The 21,712-nt window shown below is 34.7% G+C and overlaps 1 long non-coding RNA gene across 1 annotated transcript; it reads right to left on the bottom strand.

Moving 5' to 3' along the window:
• Window positions 1–12,373: 12,373 nt before the first annotated feature.
• On the bottom strand, window positions 12,374–21,647 carry LOC122290652. The gene is made up of 2 exons (XR_006236517.1): window positions 21,382–21,647; window positions 12,374–13,140 (listed from the first exon to the last, which is right to left on the bottom strand). It is a non-coding gene; the product is annotated as an uncharacterized LOC122290652 (long non-coding RNA).
• Between the last annotated feature and the right edge of the window lie 65 nt (window positions 21,648–21,712).

Below are 21,712 nucleotides of genomic sequence, written 5' to 3'. Positions count from 1 at the left end.
CTCTATCTCAAAACGAGTTCACAACACTCTCTCGGAAGATTCGTGTCCGGACTGTAAAACAATTACCATGGCAGCATAAAATATGAGAGCATCTTTATATTTTTGTTATCATAATAAAGTTGCCTTGGATCCACATTTAGCGTGTTTACGATTGGCAAACGCTTACTGAAATCTATACCATTGGACCGGATGGCATATGCAAACAGCGATCCGAAATCACTTTAGTTAATATTTTCTCTGTTATCCGTCGTCAGAAATACAAACGTACTAACAAAGTAAAGGTTCAGGATAAACTAAACTAAAAATAGAACAGACAAATTTACCTAAAAACAAAATACAAAAACTTCACAGAAAGCTCTTCCTCCTTCAAAAGGTATTGATCAACAAACAAACAAGTAGCACCTTGATAATGAACTGCTATCAATTAAAGCCACAGCGATGTCCGAGCACCTAGCCTTGAATTGTCAAATCCTTATTCTTAGGTGTCTAAAATTCATATCCGATATAAAGCTTGATAATAAGAAGTAAATCGATTTCTTCAATTCCATTGTTGGAAGAGAAGAGAGAATAGTAATAACTATTACACACGCATATATAAGCATTTGATGACCGTTGCGAAAGTAGGGATTAGAACGTACTTCTACTTCTTCTGCTTCAACCCATGGTGCCTCTGCACGAACGGAGATTTCTTTGCATCCTCCCCTGCGAACGATTTCAAATCAAAACATACAGAATCAAGTAAATCAATTAAGTCACTATATTGTGAGCGAGGCCTACAGAGATACGGGTAAGATTAAGGCTCTGTTTAGTTACATAGATAAAATAAGATAAGATATTTTAAATAATAATAAATAAAATATTGTTATAATATAATTTTTTATTATTAATTTTATATTAAAATTTAAAAAAATTAAATTATTTATTATATTTTATATAGAAATTTAAAAAAATTATAATTATGAGTTAAGATGAAATTTTTAATTTTGTATAACCAAATATGGTATAGGGTTATGATAGTCCCGGTGATGGTGAAGCCAACGAGGAATGGCTAGTTTCTGTTCCACTCTCGCTTGAAGAACACAGGCCATGGATCAAACAAAAACTGGCCATTCAAACTTCCTCATTTTCTCGGTTCTTTCTAGTTTTTTCTTGTCTGATGAAAATTACTTCCAGCCAGATCAATTCCAGAAATCCTCTATCGAAATAACCGACTGGGAGCGGAACAAAAAAAGTGGTTTCAACGTTTGAAGGTGCCACTCGTGCCAGATAGTTAAGAGAGCCTTGCAACGCTTTTATAACAACGGCAGTTGGGATACAAACGGTTTGATTTCATCTCATTTTATTTTTATAATTTTATTAAATTTTTACATAAAATATAATAAATAATTTAATTTTTAAAAATATTAAAATAACAATAATATTATAATAATATTTATTCAACTTTCAACTTTTATCTAAAATCATCTTATCTCATCTTACTATTCAAACTACACTTAAGAGTTTTGCTATTTATCATCCACACATATTATATTTTTTTTATTTTTGATATTTTTTAATTTTTTTAATTTATTATTTCTAAATTAATTTATTTATTCTACTCATCATCTATACACCATATATTTGATATAAAAAAAATTATATATAACATGTTGTGTAATGATGATAAATATAATTTTTCTTACAATAAATCTATGCTCTTTCATATTAAGTAGTCAATCGTATTACTACTAAGGTAGTAACTCTTTGATATGATCCGGTATTTCATGGTTTCGAGAACAGAAATTTGAATAAGAACATAAGTTAAATTATTTATGTTAATAAAACTTTACTTTTAAACAATAAGATAAGTTTTTGACCAGTTGGATACTTTAAATTGCTATGTTGATGGCACTGACAGAGTCATCCATGAGGGCAATAATTATGACACAAACCAAATATTTTACAGTGAGAGAGGGCCTCATAAGGTCACGCTCAAAAATAATTGCTACGTTGAACGTCATGCCTTTTTTATTTTTTTTCTCCTTTAAAGTATTCAATTGTATATTTACGGGGAATGAAAGTTACGAGGTTACGGTCTACGAGTCGTTTCCTTCTATATTGTCATTGGGTATTGCGCTTATCGGGCTTGCATTGGCCCAGGCTCGTGAATAATGTACTCGTCTCGGGCTTTAAATTTTATATATATATATATATAACACTATTTACGTTCTCTTATTTTAAACACACATTTATAATTTTTCATAAAAAAGATCTCGAGCTTGAGTAAGATACTAAGACCTGAGCTTCGGTCCACTGGCATAAGTTCCAGCTCGTATAAATGAACAAATGAAAACATAAAAAAAAAAAAGAAGAGAGAAAGCAAAACCATATATCATTCGTCGAGCAAAAGAAAACTAATATGCCATTTCCAATCATGAACTAGTTTAACATAGTTTAAGACATTTCTCACGTTGAGTACTTTAATAAATCGAGATAAATTGGATAAATAGTTCATTCTAAATTTTATCGGGTACATTGAGAATAAAAAACATCATTTAATAAAGACAACGATTTACTATTGATCTCGATCCATCTAATTAATTAAGCATGTTAACATGTTTAAGGGCTCCTTCCGATACTTGAAATATTTTAGTATAACTATAAATAGTAGTTAAAAGGTTTGATTTAATATGTTTTATGCAATTTTGATAAATGAGATAGAAAAAATTAAATAAAAATATTATATAATTAAAAAATTGTTTGAATATAATTTTTATTTTGAAATTTAAAAAAATAATGTTATCTGTTGTGTTTGGTTTGAGATTTATCAATGTTATAATGATTAGATAAAAAATAAAATATTTGAAATTGAAATATGTTTTAGGTTTTTTTAAAGAAAATGTCATCGTTCATTCATTCATCAAGAGAAACATATATTCATGGCTATATATATGTGAGAATATACTCATATCAGCTATTTGGAACTTCATCAATACATTACTGGATTGGTTTGGACTTCGTTACTGCTGAAATCCTATACAGACGAACATCTAAGAGACAACGCTTTGTCTAAACAGAGACTCAACCTCGCCCTTCATAGAAAGAGATAACTCAACCTCTATGGAAAACCGTCCAAGAGACAAACTCCTTTTTTATTTTTACTACACAATAAGGAAAACAATAACAAAAAATGATGGATTATAGTTTTGACCAACTCCAATAAACTTTGACAGTGCGTAAAGGCAACAAGCTTGTTTATTTTCAGCTACAAAAGTTAGATCTAAAATGTGACGCCCCCAAATTCCGTTTGGGATTGGACGGACATTTGAAGCGTCGAGACATGCAACACAAGGTTACCTGCCCCCGTTCATGACATATAAGATGCAATAATCCTAACATGCATCTAACATTATGCAATATTCGCAGCGGATAATTTTTTTCTTTAGCAATACTATGCACCAAACTGAAAATATCCCAATACTTAAAACATACTTCATACATAAAGATCCATTGAATAACTAAGATCACAGCACTATTTCAAAATAGTTATGATCCAATAGTACTGGAGATGCAATTCCATCGTACAAGTAGTAATTTAACTACTATATTAACATTAACGACGCACCGTCGTTCAGTCGACTGTGTCTAGTTGATCAGCTTCTGATCCTCCTTCAGGTCCTGTAACAAGATCTACCATTTGGGGGAAATGGTAGTTGGGACTACCACAGTCAGATTTGATTACAAATCTCAGCAAGTTAACAAAAAACTTCCATACAGACTAATGATGCATGGATGACAGTAAAAGCATAAATGCATAATCAAATTCATAAGTAATTAAAACATAACTTAGTGTACAACATAACATATTTGACATAGCTTAAATTGAATTATGAAGTGAACTTGACTTAGCATGAACTTGCTCTGAAACTTGAATTAACATGAAAAATACATACTCCACAGTTGTTGTGGCCCCATGTATTCTACGTGTAAATACATACTCCACAGTTGTTGTGGCCCTATGTATTCTTCACAAACTTGACTTAACATTAAAAATACATACTCCACAGTTGTTGTGGCCCCATGTATTCTACACAAACTTGACTTAATATGAAAAATACATACTCCACAGTTGTTGTGGCCCCATGTATTTTACGCATCACAATTGTAGTTAAATACATACTCCACAGTTGTTGTGGCCCCATGTATTTTACACAAACTTGACTTAACATTTAAAAATACATACTCCACAGTTGTTGTGGCCCCATGTATTCTACACAAACTTGATTTAACATGAAAAATACATACTCCACAGTTGTTGTGGCCCCATGTATTTTACGCATCACAATTGTAGTTAAATACATACTCCACAGTTGTTGTGGCCCCATGTATTCTACACATCATAATGTACTCAAGATGAAATGTGACTGGAATACGAAAGGACTGAAGTCCTGACGTAACATAACGTGACTTGAACATAATTTAGAATACATGACCAACTTGAGATAGAAACATTTCGTAACATGACATAACATATAATAGACAACATATTTAACATGACATACTTGCAACAGTGAATATTACATGACTTGACTTACATGTAATAGATGACATACTTAGCATGACGTACTTATAATGTACAGTAATACATAACAGAATATATTATGTAACAGATAAAAATTGATGACAGAATAAATTCTGTATAATAGACAATTACATGATAACTTGACATGGCATGACACATATGATAACGTACATACATACACTGTAGTTCTTTTACTTAGCACACATACACAGTAGACTGCTAGTAAGTTAAAAGCTAACTTACATCGATCTCCGCGTTTCTTATAAAACTTCAAGTGCGATCACGAGGAACTGTAATTAGTGATTCTAAAAGTTAGAACTAAATCACTAATAATTTGAAATATGGAAAATACTAACTTAAAGAGTAAAATTTTCATTTTACTCTCTACATGTGGGAAAATGACCGTTTTACCCATAACTTAAGGATTTTGCATACTAACTCCAAAAGTTTCCAAAATTTACATTCCTCATGTAAATTTTGTCCTAAACTTAAATATCAACTCAGAAAAATTTAAAACAAAACACAACTATGAAGAACACATTATGGCCGAAACATCCATAGACCATTTCCCTTGATTTTTGTTGCAATTCCTTCCAATTTCAAAACTCATGCTTAAACCAAAATTTTGCAACAAACATCTTCCAATCCTAAGTTCAAAATCATACTTAAAACATCCATTTAGAAAAAGCTAATAATTAACACCAAACTTTTTTTGTAAAAAGATCCAAGCACTTGAATCACAAGTTTTGACCTTAAATCAAAACATCTCCAAGAATTTCAAAAATCAAATCTTACTTCTAACATATTCATAATATCATCCTAACATCAACCATGCTTTAAATCATCAAACTAAAGTCACCAAAATCACAAAATAACATTTGGAGTTTTTGGTTTTACACTTAGTCCAAAAACAGAAACTTTTTCCTCAACTAGTTTTGATAAATCTCTTGATCTATGACTTATAAATATATGATCTTCAAACCAAACCATTACATGGTTTAAAAAGATGTCCTAAAACATATACAAGCTTCTAATTCAAGATCACATGGTTAGAAATTAATCAAAACATAAATTTAGCCAAGAATATCCACACTTTGGCTTATCTGAATATCTCTTTGCATAAAATTTCATATCTTTGAAACTAACATCAAATATCTTCAAAATAATAATATAACATGTATATAAGATGTTTAGGATCCTCCAATAAAATTATTAAAGTCATTAGAATAGGTTTAGACCACCAAAGAGTTAAACTTTCTCAAAACAGAAATTGTTTTTCCTCTTCCAGTTTCTAAGTTTCTAAATCTAAGAAAATCTTTCATCAAAACCTTTAATCATGCAAAAATCCTCAACCAATAGTCATATATACATGTTAACAATACTCCATAAAACTTTCGGACCAATATCTATCCATTAGCTTGGTCAAAAACTCCAAACTATAACATACTCTCCAGATTCACGCCCAGAATGACCTTTCTATGGTTAAAAATACTTTTGACAGACCAAATGACCATGGAATGATACGAAAAATACATCTACGGAAACTAGACTCAAAGAGGAACAACTTATATGAAGGAGACTTTATGATAAAACACTTACAAAAGCTTCGAAATGGGTGTGCAAAAGAACTCCTAAAAGCTGTCCGAGAGAGAGTGTTTGGTATTCTTTCAATGGAAAGCATAAATGAAGATAATTTCGTGGGGAGGGATGGCTGGAGATATTTGTGGATAAGATATGGAAGAGATGAGGCTGGAGTGAGAGTTAAGTGTAGGACTCTCTTACCCGAAGTGAGAGTTAAGTGTAGGACTCTCTTACCGGAGTGAGAGTGGAGTGTAGGACTCTCTTACCTAATAATATCTACAAAAAATCAACTCAAAATATTTTTACCCAATAATATCCACGAAAATTATCTCAAGATATTTCTTTTTATCCAATAATATCTACAGTTTTAAACAGACGTTTTGACCGAAAATATGAAAAAATGTTATTGCGCCATAAGACTTTAAATAACTCTCCGAGTCTAATGGCACAAACCATAATACATTTTGACACTTCTAACTATCTCCAATAATCAAAAACACACTTCTGATATTATAGTAAATAATAACACTAACTATGTAGTTAGACAAAAACCTATATGATTAATGGATTCGTGAAAACTTATGGGGTTTTCACTAGATTCTTAAAGTTAATAGAAATTTCACAATTGAATTTCTAGCGGGCTGTTACATAAAATATCTAGTGGTGGCAATTATGGTGATCATGCACATGTGGTGAGAAGAGTTACCGGAAGGGGTGGTGAGTAAGGATCACACGCAATGATTTATGCAAAGCTGCCATTATCCTCTTAATGATTTGTAGTCTGAGAGTCTTCTTGTGTAACGCGTGTCTCTCGAGAGTTGTCGAAAAACTATAAATCTGACATTTTTTTACTTTAAATGAAGAAAAATAAACTAAGAAATAAGAGAATGGGATGAAAAATGAGGATGAGAGGTTAGAAAATAAGGAAGGAGAGGGGAAACGGGGGGAGGAGGAGGCCTCCTACGGTGAAACTCATATGTGAAGGTTTTTTATTTTATTTTATGTTGGAGTGAGAGATAGGGTTCTAGAAGGAAAAAATAAAAGAGCACACATGAAAAAAGGAAATAAATGTGTTTTTTGTTTGAGTGATATTTGAGAATGAACTATATGAAAATATTTGAAAATAATTGTGTTGTTAAACGAACTCTTAATTTCTCTAAATTGATAGGACAGAACAATTCTTTTGAGCATATTATAACAAGTGTTAACAACAACAAATAAATGCCATCTATCAAAACGACTATATATATATATATGATTCCACATCGTCTATAAGAGTGATTAAGTATGATGATGCTTTAGATTATTTTTTCGATTATTTTTTCATAAGCTTCGGGCTGAAGTTGATAGAACGATATATGCTACTTTGTATGAAATCACTACAAATGTGCAGTATTACCATATGCGATTAAGAATGGTACAGTTTTAAATGAAAAAAGCTTATCAAAATTGTATGATTTTGGAAAGGTGCTTCTCGAAACAATATGTTATAGGAAAAAAACTCGCACGAGCACATTTAAAAAGTGTTTATAGAGCAAGTAAATACCATCCATCAATATGATCTCGTATGACTTTACTTCGTCTATGATTCTATAAGAATGATCATGTATGATGTTTTCTTTTTAAATTTTTAGGGTGAAGAAGATATAATAATATTAATTTTTATGAAAATTTATGATATAAGTATAGTACGAGTCTGTCACTTTGATTTTATGAGTTTATGAAACCATTAAAATGTGTCATATCGATAAGTGTTATTGAGAATTACAATATTCAAAGAGTAATGCTATACACTATAATGTTATTCTACTTTCATCTCATTATATAAGATATAGTACATTTATCACAATTGAATAATAAATAATCATCTAATAAATAATCATCTAGTAGCAAAGAGATGGGCATGAGTCCGGCTCTCCCAATCCCGGGCAGTGCTACAATATACAGGCCCTCCAACTTACAACGTTGAAAGAAAGATTGGAACATTAATATCTATTCCTTTAAAAAAAAAAAAAATTGTCATTTGGGCATTGATATTGGATTAGTCATCCCAATCTTTTAAATTTGACTAATAAGTAACTTTTTTACTTTTAGCTAATCACTCGAAATTTGAAATCTACTATGTAATCGCCATCACACTTTCTATAATAAAAAATATTATTATTTTTTATCATTTATATTTCTTTAATTAATTTTTAAATATATATTTTTTTTATTTTCATAATCTCCAATAGTCTCCAATAATCATATTCATTTTCATCAGTTGAATCAAGCAATCTATAAAATTAGCATGTCTAGTTGATAATTTTTGTAGATGTTAACAATTTTATTTTATTTTTTTTATCAATGCTCTTTATAACCTCATTGCTTGAAAATATATCACTTGCTTGAAAATATATGTCAATGCCCTTGATGGCAATATATTTTTAAGTGGTTGCACTTAAAAGTCGGGAAATGGAAAAGAAGCATTATCATCAATTTTATTGCAACCAAGAAGCACTAATTTCAGGAACACTTATTTTTGAGCATCTATTTAATTAATTAAGAAAACTATAGTTGCTATAAGCTATTACGACCATAAACTCTTGTTATAAGCCTGTTCAGCATATACTCTTAATGCAATGAATTGAATCCATGAAATCAATAACAGACATACACAAATTTCAGGCACTGAACAACCTATTGGCTGCATAAAAATTTTGGATTGGCTTCAAACAGTCACAAACAATGGCACTAGCAATGGCACTATTGTAACAGCCCGCTAGAAATTCAATTGTGAAATTTCTATTAACTTTAGGAATCTCGTGAAAACCCCATAAGTTTTCACGAATCCATTAATCGTATAGGTTTTTGTCTAACTACATAGTGTTATTATTTATTATGGTATCAGAAGTGTGTTTTTGATTATTGGAGATAGTTAGAAGTGTCAAAATGTATTATGGTTTGTGCTATTAGACTCGGAGGGTTATTTAAAATCTTATGGCGCAATAACATTTTATCATATTTTCGGACAAAACGTCTGTTCAAAACTGTAGATATTATTGGATAAAAAGAAATATCTTGAGGTAATTTTCGTGAATATTATTGGGTAAAAATATTTTGAGTTGATTTTTATAGATATTATTAGATAAAAATATCTTAAGTTGTTTTTTTGTAGATATTATTGGATAGAATATTATGAGATAATCTTTTATAGATATTTTGGGTAGGAGAAAACTACACTCAACTCTCAACTCCAGCCTTATCATCTTCCTTATCTCGTCCATAAGTAGCTCCAGCCATCACCTATAAACTTATCTTCATTTACACGTTATTTTAAAAGAATATCAAATACTTTCTCTCGGACAACTTTTAGGAGTTCTTTTGCATGCCCATTTCAAAGTTTTTGTAAGTGTTTTATCATAAAATCTCCTTCATATAAGTTGTTCCTTTTTTAGTCTAGTTTACATGGATATATTATTTGCCCCATTTGAAGATCATTTGGTCAGTTAAATATTATATAAACTATAGAAAGGTCATTCTGGAAGATAAACTGGAGAATATGTTATAGTTTGAAGTTTTTGACCAAACTAACGGATAGATATTGGTCCAAAATTTTTATGGAGTATTTTTAACATGTATATGTGACTATTGGTTGAGGATTTTTTCATGATTAAAGGTTTTGATGAAAGATTTTCTTAGATTTAGAAACTTAGAAACTGGAAGAAGAAAAACAGTTTCTGTTTTGAGAAAGTTTAACTCTTTGGTGGTCTAAACCTATTCTAATGACTTTAATAATTTTATTGGAGGATCCTAAGCATCTTATATACATGTTATATTATTATTTTGAAGATATTTGATATTAGTTTCAAAGATATGAAATTTTATGCAAAGAGATATTCAGATAAGCCAAAGTGTGGATATTCTTGGCTAAATTTATGTTTTGGTTAATTTCTAACCATGTGATCTTGAATTAGAAGCTTATATATATTTTAGGACATCTTTTTAAACCATGTGATGGTTTGGTTTGAAGATCATATATTTATAAGTCATAGATCAAGAGATTTATCAAAATTAATTGAGGAAAAAGTTTCTGTTTTTGGACTAAGTGTAAAACCAAAAACTCCAAATGTTATTTTGTGATTTTGGTGACTTTAGTTTGATGATTTAAAGCATGTTTGATGTTAGGATGATATTATGAATATGTTAGAAGTAAGATTTGATTTTTGAAATTCTTGGAAATGTTTTGATTTAAGGTCAAAACTTGTGATTCAAGTGCTTGGATCTTTTTATAAAAAAGTTTTGTGTTAATTATTAGCTTTTTCTAAATGGATGTTTTAAGTATGGTTTTGAACTTAGGATTGGAAGATGTTTGTTGCAAAATTTTGGTTTAAACATGAGTTTTGAAGTTGGAATGAATTGCAACAAAAATAAAGGGAAATGGCCTATGGATGTTTCGGCCATAGTGTGTTCTTCATAATTGTGTTTTGTTTTAAATTTTTCTGAGTTGATATTTAAGTTTAGGACAAAATTTACGTGAGGAATGTAAATTTTGGAAACTTTTGGAGTTAGTATGCAAAATCCTTAAATTATGAGTAAAACGGTCATTTTCCCACATGTAGAGAGTAAAATGAAAATTTTACTCTTTAAGTTAGCATTTTCCATATTTCAAATTATTAGTGATTTAGTTCTAACTTTTAGAATCACTAATTACAGTTCTTCGTGATCGCACTTGAAGTTTTATAAGAAAAGCGGAAATCGAGGTAAGTTAGCTTTTAACTTACTAGCAGTCTACTGTGTATGTGTGTTAAGTAAACGAACTACAGTGTATGTATGTGTGTTATCATATATGTCATGCCATGCCAAGTTATCACGTAATTGTCTATTATACAGAATTTATTCTGTCATCAATTTTTTATCTGTTACATAATATATTCTGTCATGTATTACTGTACCTTACAAGTACGTCATGTTAAGTATGTCATCTATTACATGTATGTCAAGTCATGTAATATTCACTGTTGCAAGTATGTCATGTTAAATATGTTGTCTATTATATGTTATGCCATGTTACAAAATATTTCTATCTCAAGTTGGTCATGTATTTCAAGTTATGTTCAAGTCATGTTATGTTACGTCAGGGCTTCAGTCATTTCGTATTCCAGTCACGTTTCATCTTGATTATTTATGTATGGGGTCACAACAATTGTGGCGCATACACTACGTGAGACACAGCAATTGTGACACGTAGAATACATAGGGCCACAACAACTGTGGAGTATGTATTTACACGTAGAATACATTGGGCCACAATAACTGTGGAGTATGTATTTTTCATGTTAAGTCAAGTTTGTATAGAATAGATGGGGCCACAACAACTGTGGAGTATGTATTTACACGTAGAATACATGGGGCCACAACAACTGTGGAGTATGTATTTTTCATGTTAATTCAAGTTTCAAAGTAAGTTCATGCTAAGTCAAGTTTCAGATCAAGTTCATGTCAAGTCAAGTTCAGTTCATGTTTCAATTTAAGTTATGTCAATTATGCTATGTTATGCGCCAAGTTATACTTTAATTACTTATGAATTTGATTATGCATTTATGCTTTTACTGTCATCCATGCATTATTAGCTTGCGTGGAAGTTTTTTGTTAACTTACTGAGATTTGTAATCAAATCTCACTTTAGTAGTCCTAATTACCATTCTCCCGGAATGGTAAATCTTGTTACAGGACCTGAAGGAGAATCAGGAGCTGATCAACTAGACACAGTTGACTAAGTGACGGTGCGACATAAATGTTAATATAGTAATTAACGTAAATTACTACTTGTACGATTGAGTTGCATCTCTAGTACTTTTTGGATCATAACCATTTTGGACTAGTGTTGTGATCTTAGTTGTTCAATGGATTTTTATGTATGAAATATGTTTTAAGCATTTGGAATATTTTCAATTTTGTGCATAGTATTGCTAAAGAAAAAATTTATCCGCTGCGAATATTGCATATTGTTAGATGCATGTTAGAAATATTGCATCTTATATGTCATGAACGGGGGCAGGTAACCTTGTGTTACATGTCTCGATGCTTTAAATGTCCGTCCGATCTCAAACGAAATTTGGGGGCGTCACAACTATAATGTACAGGAATGGAAATCAAGATCTGCCGGAAGGTTTTCGAATTGTTACTAATTTCTCCAAAGGACTTGAAGCTTGACCATAGAAACATGTCCATTCGTGGATTGATTTCACCTAAAACATAAAGCTAGAGTTGCTATATTATTTATGGTATGTCTCATTATGTAACATCGTGTTTAAGGTTTATGACATCATCAACCTATACCACCCACAAACTTGGAGCATTTATTTTGGTTCTAGTAACAAATTCTTATTGAACTAAATCGAAGATTATGACACAATAAAGGACTTTATAAGTAAGCAATAATAAGTGTTAGTGTCGTGTTTCGTATGTCTTTGGATCGAACTTCTCGGGGGCTCGGGCCTTCTCTTATCTGCACACACAAAATCACTCACAGTTCCAGCAGCCTGGGGGGTCACCGGATGGAGCCTTTGATGCTTAAGTCAGCCTCATTTAGAAGAAAACTCTAGAGGAGATGATGAGTTCTTTTTTTAGATTACTTTTATATGGTGCTCGAGAGGATACTTATACCTGTCTCAAGGGTTGGGAGCTCCATGCCCTGCCTCCCTGAGTGACTACTGCCAGAGCCCAATTAATGCGACTTGGCCTGAGGAGGGTGTCAGATTGCGCTATCCCATCGAGGTAGCGTGCTGCTTCTTCTCTGGCGATAGGGGTGCTGAGTGCCCTCTGGATCACGGTCCACCCAGTTCGTTGGCTTGACCCACATCCTCTTGGGCTGGGGTACCTGCTGTTATGTGGCCTGGAGCCGGAAGGGCTTAGGTCTATCCTTGAGCTGGGTGCCATGCCAGCCTTGGTTGGGCCAAACTTCTGGGGGAAATTTTTCCCCCTAACAATAAGACTTTATTATCCCATTCATATTACTGTCAAGCATGAAAGACAAAAGTATAACTAAAAAAAACCAGGTATATAGTCACTTAGAAACTGTAACAAACCAGTCTTGGATAAATTTAATATACATGTTCAACATATTGTTAAGTACTCATCGTATATAATAAAAAAGCGAGGTGTCTACATGATATTGAACCAACTCCTAGTTCATTTTTAATCCAGGTTTTATAGTCTAAATGTCCAAACAACAACAGCTACACATATTTGTTAAACAACACATATAACAAGTTTAACAACAACTCAATCGATTATAACCAAACAAATAACAAAATAAAGTTTCATCACTTGAACCACAAATATATAACAACAAAGTTTCTCTTACTTTTCATGCTCACTTAGACCAACAACTTCACCAGGTTCAAAGGAGATTACAGGCACAAAAACTAGACAACATTTTCCATTCTCTACAACTATTTCTTTTTAAGTATCTTGTCAACATGCTCAATACAACATTCACATATAGTTGCTGCCCACAGTCACAAACACCTGTATTTAAAGTCCAAAATAACAAAAAGCTACAAAATAACATAGGCAGTAGTTATTGCCCAACCACATGTATTTCTACCACATGTGGCTGCCTAGATACTAAAACCAATTGTAAAGTGTTTAATTAATATATTAAGTGGATAAGAACAACACCACAACATTACACCAACAAAAGGCTGCACATTCTCAAAAGGTTGAGAAGGAGATGGAGATGGAGATGTAGACGAAAATCGCTTCTTGAATCCTCGAAAATCTCTTTTTGAAGATTCAAGAAATACTCTTGTTGTATTCCATTCATGCAAGCAAGATTTAACTTCATTATTTTTTTTTTGATAAGTAAACGGTAGTATTAATAATAATAGGCATAGCTCAAGTACACAAGATGGTATACAAGAGGTAAGACCTACCTAGGTAGCTACAATAGTCACTAGAAACTCGTGTACATTTAGGCCATTAAAGTCTATAGCTAGAGACCATAGAAATAAAGTGCTGAAAAATAAGATACAAAGCTCCTCTGTTGTCCTCTCATTGTCTTCAAAAGTTCGTTCATTTCGCTCTTGCCAAATGCACCACATAATGCAGATAGGTACCATATTCCACACAGCTTTGATATGTAGATCTCCCCCCGGCATCGCCCAACTGGCTAATAATTCAATTACTGACTTCGGCATCACCCAATTTAACCCTACTTTATGGAATACTTCACACCACAAGGCTCTAGCTGTCTCACAATATAGCATGAGATGATTCACTGACTCACCAGCTCTCTTACACATATAACACCAATCAGTAATGATTACCCGCCGCTTCCACAGATTATCGGTAGTCAGAATCTTACCCAGGGCTACTATCCAAATAAAGAAAAGTGATTTGGGCGGTGCTCTATTCCTCCACAATCTTCTCCATGGAAACGAAGCATTCGGTATAGCTGTAAGGGCCTTATAATAAGAGCGAACCGAGAAACTACCCTTACCTGTATGTTTCCACCACAGCTTATCTTCATGCAATCCATTCGGCTTCATAGAGTACACTAGGTTGAAAAAATCTGCGAAACTGTTTACTTCTCAATCATGTGCTGCTCTATAAAAAGTGACGTTCCAGTGAACCTGATCCCCTGAGCGAACCAAAAGGTCCGCGACCGAAGCTTCTTGGTCACAAGCCACTTGATATACACAAGGAAAAGCATCATTCAATGCCTCCTCCCCACACCAAATGTCCCTCCAAAAACTTATACGTGTGCCTTCCCCAACAAAAAATTTAGTATGGTTGGCAAACAAACTCCATCCTCTTCTTATTTGTTTCTAGATCCCCACTCCATACGATCCAATCCCCTCTCTAGTACACCATCCCCCCCATAGGCTGTCATATTTACTGTGAACTACTACTTTCCATAAAGCTTCCGGCTCTATATTATATCTCCAAAATCATTTCCCTAGGAGAGCCCGATTGAATTTTCTCAAGTTCTTTATCCCCAATCCTCCTGAAGAAATTGGTCTGCAAACCTTGTCCCATTTGATTAGGTGAAACTTGAATTCATCCCCCAAACCACTCCAAAGGAAATCACGATACAGTTTTTCAATCATTGCCGCCACAGAAGCTGGAATTGTAAACAAAGACAGAAAATAAGTGGGTAAGTTAGAAAGAGTACTCTTTATCAGGGTCACTCAGCCTCATTTCGACAAGTACAATCTCTTCCATCCAGCCAATCTTCTCTTTATTTTCTCGATAACTGTATCCCATATAGTTATGGCTCGTGAAGCCGCCCCCAACGGTAAACCCAAATATGTCATAGGAAGAGTGGCTACTTTACACCCCAACGTGTTAGCCAACTGTCGAGATCTACTCACATTCCCAACTTGTACTAATTCTGATTTATCAAAATTTACTCTCAAACCTGATGTTGCTTCAAAGCATAACAACAACGCTTTCAGAGTTCTAAGTTGTTCTTGTTCAGCCTCACAGAAAATTAAAGTATCATCAGCAAAAAGTAAATGAGAGATCGAGATAATGCCCCTATTCAGATCACCCACAGAAAAACCAGCCAACAAACCATTGGTAACTAGAGCCATTAACATCCTACTCAGGGCCTCCTTGATGATAACAAATAGAAGTGGGGATAGCAGATCACCTTGTCTTAGACCTCTCGAGCTGTTAAAAAAACCTTATGGACTGCCATTAATCAAAATTGAGAATCTTGCTGTTGAAATGCACCATCTAATCCACCTACACTATTTTTCCCCAAATCCACACCTCCTTAGTAGATAGATAAGAAAGTCCAAATTTACATGATCATATGTCTTTTTCATGTCTAATTTATAAATAATCCCTGTCATACCGGATTTTAATCTACTATCCTAGCATTCATTGGCTATTAAAACCGAATCCAGAATTTGACGACCCCTAATAAAGGCATTTTGTGGCTTTGAGATTATCTTACCAATGGACTCTCCCAACCTGTTTGCTAGTACCTTTGAAATAATTTTATAGACCCCGTTAATAAGGCTAACGGGCCTATAATCCTTCACTTCCACAGCCTCGGTCTTCTTCGGAATTAATGCAATAAAAGTCGTATTCAAACTTTTCTGAAATTTCCCAGATGAGAATAATTCCTGGAAGACATTCAACAAATCCTCTTTTATCACCTCCCAACAAGTGTAGAAGAACCCCATCGAAAAACCGTCTGGTCCTGGCGCTTTGTCTTTCCCCATTCGTCTGATCATTTCGTATATCTCATCTTCCTCGAACGCTCTTTCCAACCTTGCTGCTGTCTGTGGCTCAATGGAATAAAAAACAAGACCATCCACTCTAGGCCTCCATCCCTCCCTTTCTGTAAATAGTTGTTCATAAAAATTCAGTACGTGTTCTCGTATCACAGGGGTCTCAGTACACTCTCTACCATTTATATTCAGCATCTCAATGGTATTATTTCTCCTATGAGAGTTTGCCACTCTATGGAAAAATTTTGTACTTCTATCCCCTTCTTTTAACCACAAAGCTCTTGATTTTTGTCGCCAAGATATCTCTTCACAATATAATACCCTTTCCAGCTCTGAAGTCAATTCTGCCTTTCTTGATCTTTCCTCTACGGTGAGAGCTCGACCTTCATTGATGCTATCAAGAACCTGTAACTCTCCCATCATGTCTTTCTTTTGCTCCCCTAGATCCCCAAAAGATTGAGAATTCCACAGTTTTAAATCTTCCTTTAAAGCCTTTAGTTTGCCTGCAAGTATATGGGAGGGAGTGCCATTAAACTGATAAGAGGACCACCAGCGCCTTACCCTATCCACAAAACCCTCGCTTTTAAGCCACATGTTTTCAAACTTGAAGTACCTACGCCTACTTTGAATGCCTCTGCCATCCAGTAGAATTGGAAAGTGATCTGAGCATAGATGCGGCAATCTTCTCTGACAAACCTCTGGATACTGACATTCCCATTCTGGCGATATTAAGAATCTATCCAACCGTGACCATGTTTGACTATTGGACCAAGTAAATGGGCCACCGATAAGTGGTAAGTCCACCAAATTCAACTCAAAGATGCAGTTAGAAAACTCTGTCATGGCTGGACGTATACGACTATCCCCCGATCTTTCACTTGGGAACCTTGTGATGTTAAAGTCCCCTCCTATGCACCACGGGAGATCCCACCAGCTGTGTACCCCTGCAATTTCTTCCCAGAGTTGATGTCTGATGTTATCAACATTCAGTCCATAAATTCATGCAAAAATCCACAAAAAATTATCTTCCACCATCTTAAGAGAGACGGCCACCGTATATTCCCCTATGAACTCCTCCCTCTTCATCATCACCCTTTTGTCCCACATCACAAGAATACCCCTCGAAGCCCCATTCGAAGCCAAATAGACCCAGTCTACGTATGGGCAATGCCATACACTTCTCACTATTTTTCTGGTTACCAATTTCAGTTTGGTCTCTTGTAAACATACAATATCCACCCGCCATTCTCATAGCAAGTTTTTTATGCGAGAGCACTTATTATTCTCATTTAGCCCCCGAACATTCCACGACACTATTTTTGACTTCATAAAGAAACAAATGTACCCTTCCCTTTGACCCTATCACGGCTTGAACTACCCTCATTCAAGGATCAATCCAATCTCTTAAGCTTCCTTCGTTTCTTGGCTCCTTTATTTTTAGAATGCGAGTGGCCCACCTCTATGGCTGTGAGAAGAGCCAAAAACTGTTCTTCATAGCCTACACACTTCATGCCCATTATCTATTGAATGTCTTTAACCTTATTGAATACCCAATCCGACATCTCACACTCATTTGGTAGAAGACAGTTTAAAGGAAATGGACTCTTGTCCCCCTACCCTTCACACTGATTATGGCCTTCCCCTTCCACCATTGTGTTCACTATCTCCACTCCATCTGAGATGGTTTCAGATGAAATACCAGGTATCTCCCTTAAGGTCATCGGCTGATTTAATTCTTGAGAGTCAGGGACCATTATTATTTCATCACTTTGAGTCGTAGGATCCTCCCTTATGATCTCCGAACTGTTCTGTCCCCCAACAGCAAGTGGAAAAGCTCTCGGGAGATGATGTTTTTCGATTTCCTCCAAGTTCTCTTTATTCCTTTCGAATCTGTGTTCTAAGAGAAGGTCTATGTGTTCTCCTTCTGAGCCATGTAACTCCGTTTGAGAGAAATACTCCCCCATATTACCTATCGGTGGATTCTGTGTGTCAATATCTGGGAAAAGGACCATCAGAGGCTGAATCTCCTCTTTTTCCTCCACACGATGCGGTAAAATCTGCTCCATCCTTCTCGCCGGTGATGTCTGTGATGCCGGCAAAACTTTCGCCGTCGTTATCTGTTCGGCCTGAGATTGGGTCGACGTTAACTTCTGTGCTGCCGACGTAGAGGGGTCGGGTCTCGGGTTTCGAATCCTCCAGGTTTTTTGAGGTATCGGCCCATGAGATGAGGCCGGGTCATAAGGCTTCCTGAAGGGGCCTTTACCCGCAGGCCCCTTGCTGCCAAGATTAAAAGGCCTCGTGGCCCTAGACTCCTCCCCCTCCAGGCCCAATATAAGCCTGCCCCATTTCCTTCTTTAATAAGAACTCTATTTTTATATGTAAGTCTAAAATCTGCGTTTTTGCTTCCCACATCAACTTCAACGTTTCCCCGTTAGACACGCCACCTAGCTGTCTGCTACTACTCTGCCCCTGAACCGGGCACGTCTCTTTGTCAGGGACCTGACCCAACGCCATACCTTCTTCATTTTCAGTTCGCTGCTCCTTCGTTGCTCCACCATCAGTGCCTCCTTGTAGGACAGAGGCTGTGACTGCACCAACCACTGCTTGACTATCGTCTTCTTCCTACTGTCCTCAGTTTGCACTTTTCTCCTTTCATCAACAAAATCCCACAGCGCCTCCCCCATCTTATTCCACCCACTTCCCTCCTCCTCTGGTATGAATATGAAGTTCCTCCTCCCACCAACTCCATACTCTACCACTGCCAGATAACGATCTCTCGAATTTGAACACTGTTGAGCAATGAAACTACTGCTGTCTTCCCTTTTTGAGGTATAAAATTCCTTTTGTTCTTCCTTTGAACAGACCGCCATGGCCTTTGCCAACCACCGCACCGCTGATGGACCCAGAGCTATCTTTGCCACCATCCTCCAAGTTTTTTCTGTGATAACCACCATGCCCCGCTCCTTTACGAGAGTCAAGCATTTTGAATCAATCACAACCTCCTTACACCACTGCATAGCGTATAACGAGAACCTAACTAAGCACCGTCGTGAGAACCGTCGTTAACTACCCCAACTAAAGAAACTGAAAGCTAACCATCACGGGAGAAAAAGTGTACGGAGAGAAAAAGTCATGTTAAGAGGATCATATACAAAATGTCAGAATTGATCAAGGGTAAAAACATGCAGATAATTGGGTAGATATACACAAAGAATCTGTTGACCCAAAATCGCCGACTTTTGACAATCAATGCCATCTCCATATCAATATTCATTTTCTACATATCATTCTTGATCTTTTTCTTGAATAGTAATTCAGTCCTATTAGAATGAAAATTGCTGACCACTTGTCTTCTCTCAAAAGTGCATATGGCTTTATCATTTCTTATGTGAGTTAAGGCATTAACAAATTCAGCATCAGAAGCTTTTCTAACCTTCCTCTTTCTCTCCATTTCTTTCTCAACCGTACCTTCACATACCTACCCACAAGTCTCTAACAATCATTAATTGTGACTTGCTAATAAAGCATTAAAAACTTAATTAAAACATATAAATTATTTTATATCATCAGTAATGTGTCAGTAAGAATTAGATTTGTTTTTTGAAAAAGCTAACTCTAGTACTTATAACGTGAATGAATTGAATCTAGTATTATTTAGAATCCCCATCCCCACCCACTATTTCATGCACACGGTAGACTATTAGTTGCCTGCTACAATCCAACATTGCCTCTTACATTCGATATGAGAAAATCACATGATCACAAGCACTATATTATATAGATGAACAAGGCAAAAAAAAAAAAAAAGAAAAAGAAAGAAAGAGAGAGAGAGAACAAAAACAAACAAACAAACAGGAATTTCACCAACATAAATATTAGATAACAACGTGAAGTTCAAACTAGGCAACACAAAATTTATAGCATTCAATGTAAATCGTCTTATTTGTACTATCAGTTATTGTTTACTGATCCAAAAATAAAAATATGTACTATAGTGTTTACCTTACAATGATGACATACATATTCAAAATAAATCATCCTAAAGTAAAGTGTTAAGAAAATTGAGTATATAAATCTAATAATAACCCCAAAATAAGGAAAATGAACAAATTTATGTACATTTGAGCATTATTGAAGACTCCAAAGCATTTATCTATTAACAAAGTAAAAGACAACACATAATTTTGGGTGAATAGTTAGCCCCATAAAACTCTAAGACCAATAGTTAGCCCTATCAACTTTTTAGAAGCATAAACTCTATATACTCTATAATAGCTATCCCTGTCATGCTTTATTATGCTCTGATTTCATCTATATGGTTTGCTGCATCATGGATCTAACTTGAGCAGTCTGTGCAGCTCACATCCCTTATGCAATATGTATACTCCATATTCACAGGGTTTGCCCCCTCAAAAACTACACTCAAGTTGATCTTGCTCTACATTTTCATTTTAATTTTCTCTCTTGCAAGTCCAGGTTATACAAACAACCATTTTATTGAATCTTGTAGACTGATTTTGTATTCTTTTAATAAGAAGGAACTAAAATACATTGTAAAGAAAATACCCAACTGAATCCAATTAATCAGGTCATTTAATCACTGAGATTATCATCAATTCAAAGAATCTATCCAATTAAACTTCGGTTGCTTTATGATATTATTTTTTTCCATCAACGTTCTAATTTCTGCTGCATCATCCCATTGTCCAACATCAACATACATGTTATATAACAACACATATGGCACAAAATGTAGAGCCTAGCCCTTGATAAGTAAACAACATGTAGAGCTTATCCCTTTTGTTCGAGTCCATAAAGAAGCTCAAAAAAGCAGCCACCACGGTGAACAACAAGATCAAGGTATAAGATTGAGTTTCTATATACTCTGTGCATACATGTTCCAAAAACAACCCTTAGGCAGTGAATATTGAGAAAAAAAATTATCATTTTCACCCAAATTTCACTCCAACAAATTAAACTGAAGAGTAAGAGAATAAGAGAAAATTATACTTGTGGGATTCGATTTTGAGAAGGGGTTTCAGTATGAGCAATGTTAGGGAAGAGTTCCAGACGAAGAGACAATGGCTATAGGGACGAGCCTTGCTGTGTTGGTGAGAAAGAGAAGAAGTTGGAGTCTTGTCATGCTGGAGAGAAGCTACCAATAGAGAGATACTGTAAAAATCGTGCGTGAAAGAAGCTAGCGACATGGCTTGCCATGTTGGAGAGAAGGAGAAGGGGGAAGGAGTTGTGCGAGAGAGGAAGGAAGAAGAAGAAAGAGTCGCTTGAAAGATGCCTTCTTGCAGATGATTTATAGAGTATAATAAAAAAATACATTTAACCT

Source organism: Carya illinoinensis, chromosome 1, assembly GCF_018687715.1.
Source record: "Carya illinoinensis cultivar Pawnee chromosome 1, C.illinoinensisPawnee_v1, whole genome shotgun sequence".
Lineage (NCBI taxonomy): Eukaryota > Viridiplantae > Streptophyta > Magnoliopsida > Fagales > Juglandaceae > Carya > Carya illinoinensis.
This window is presented reverse-complemented; position numbering and strand designations above follow the sequence as displayed.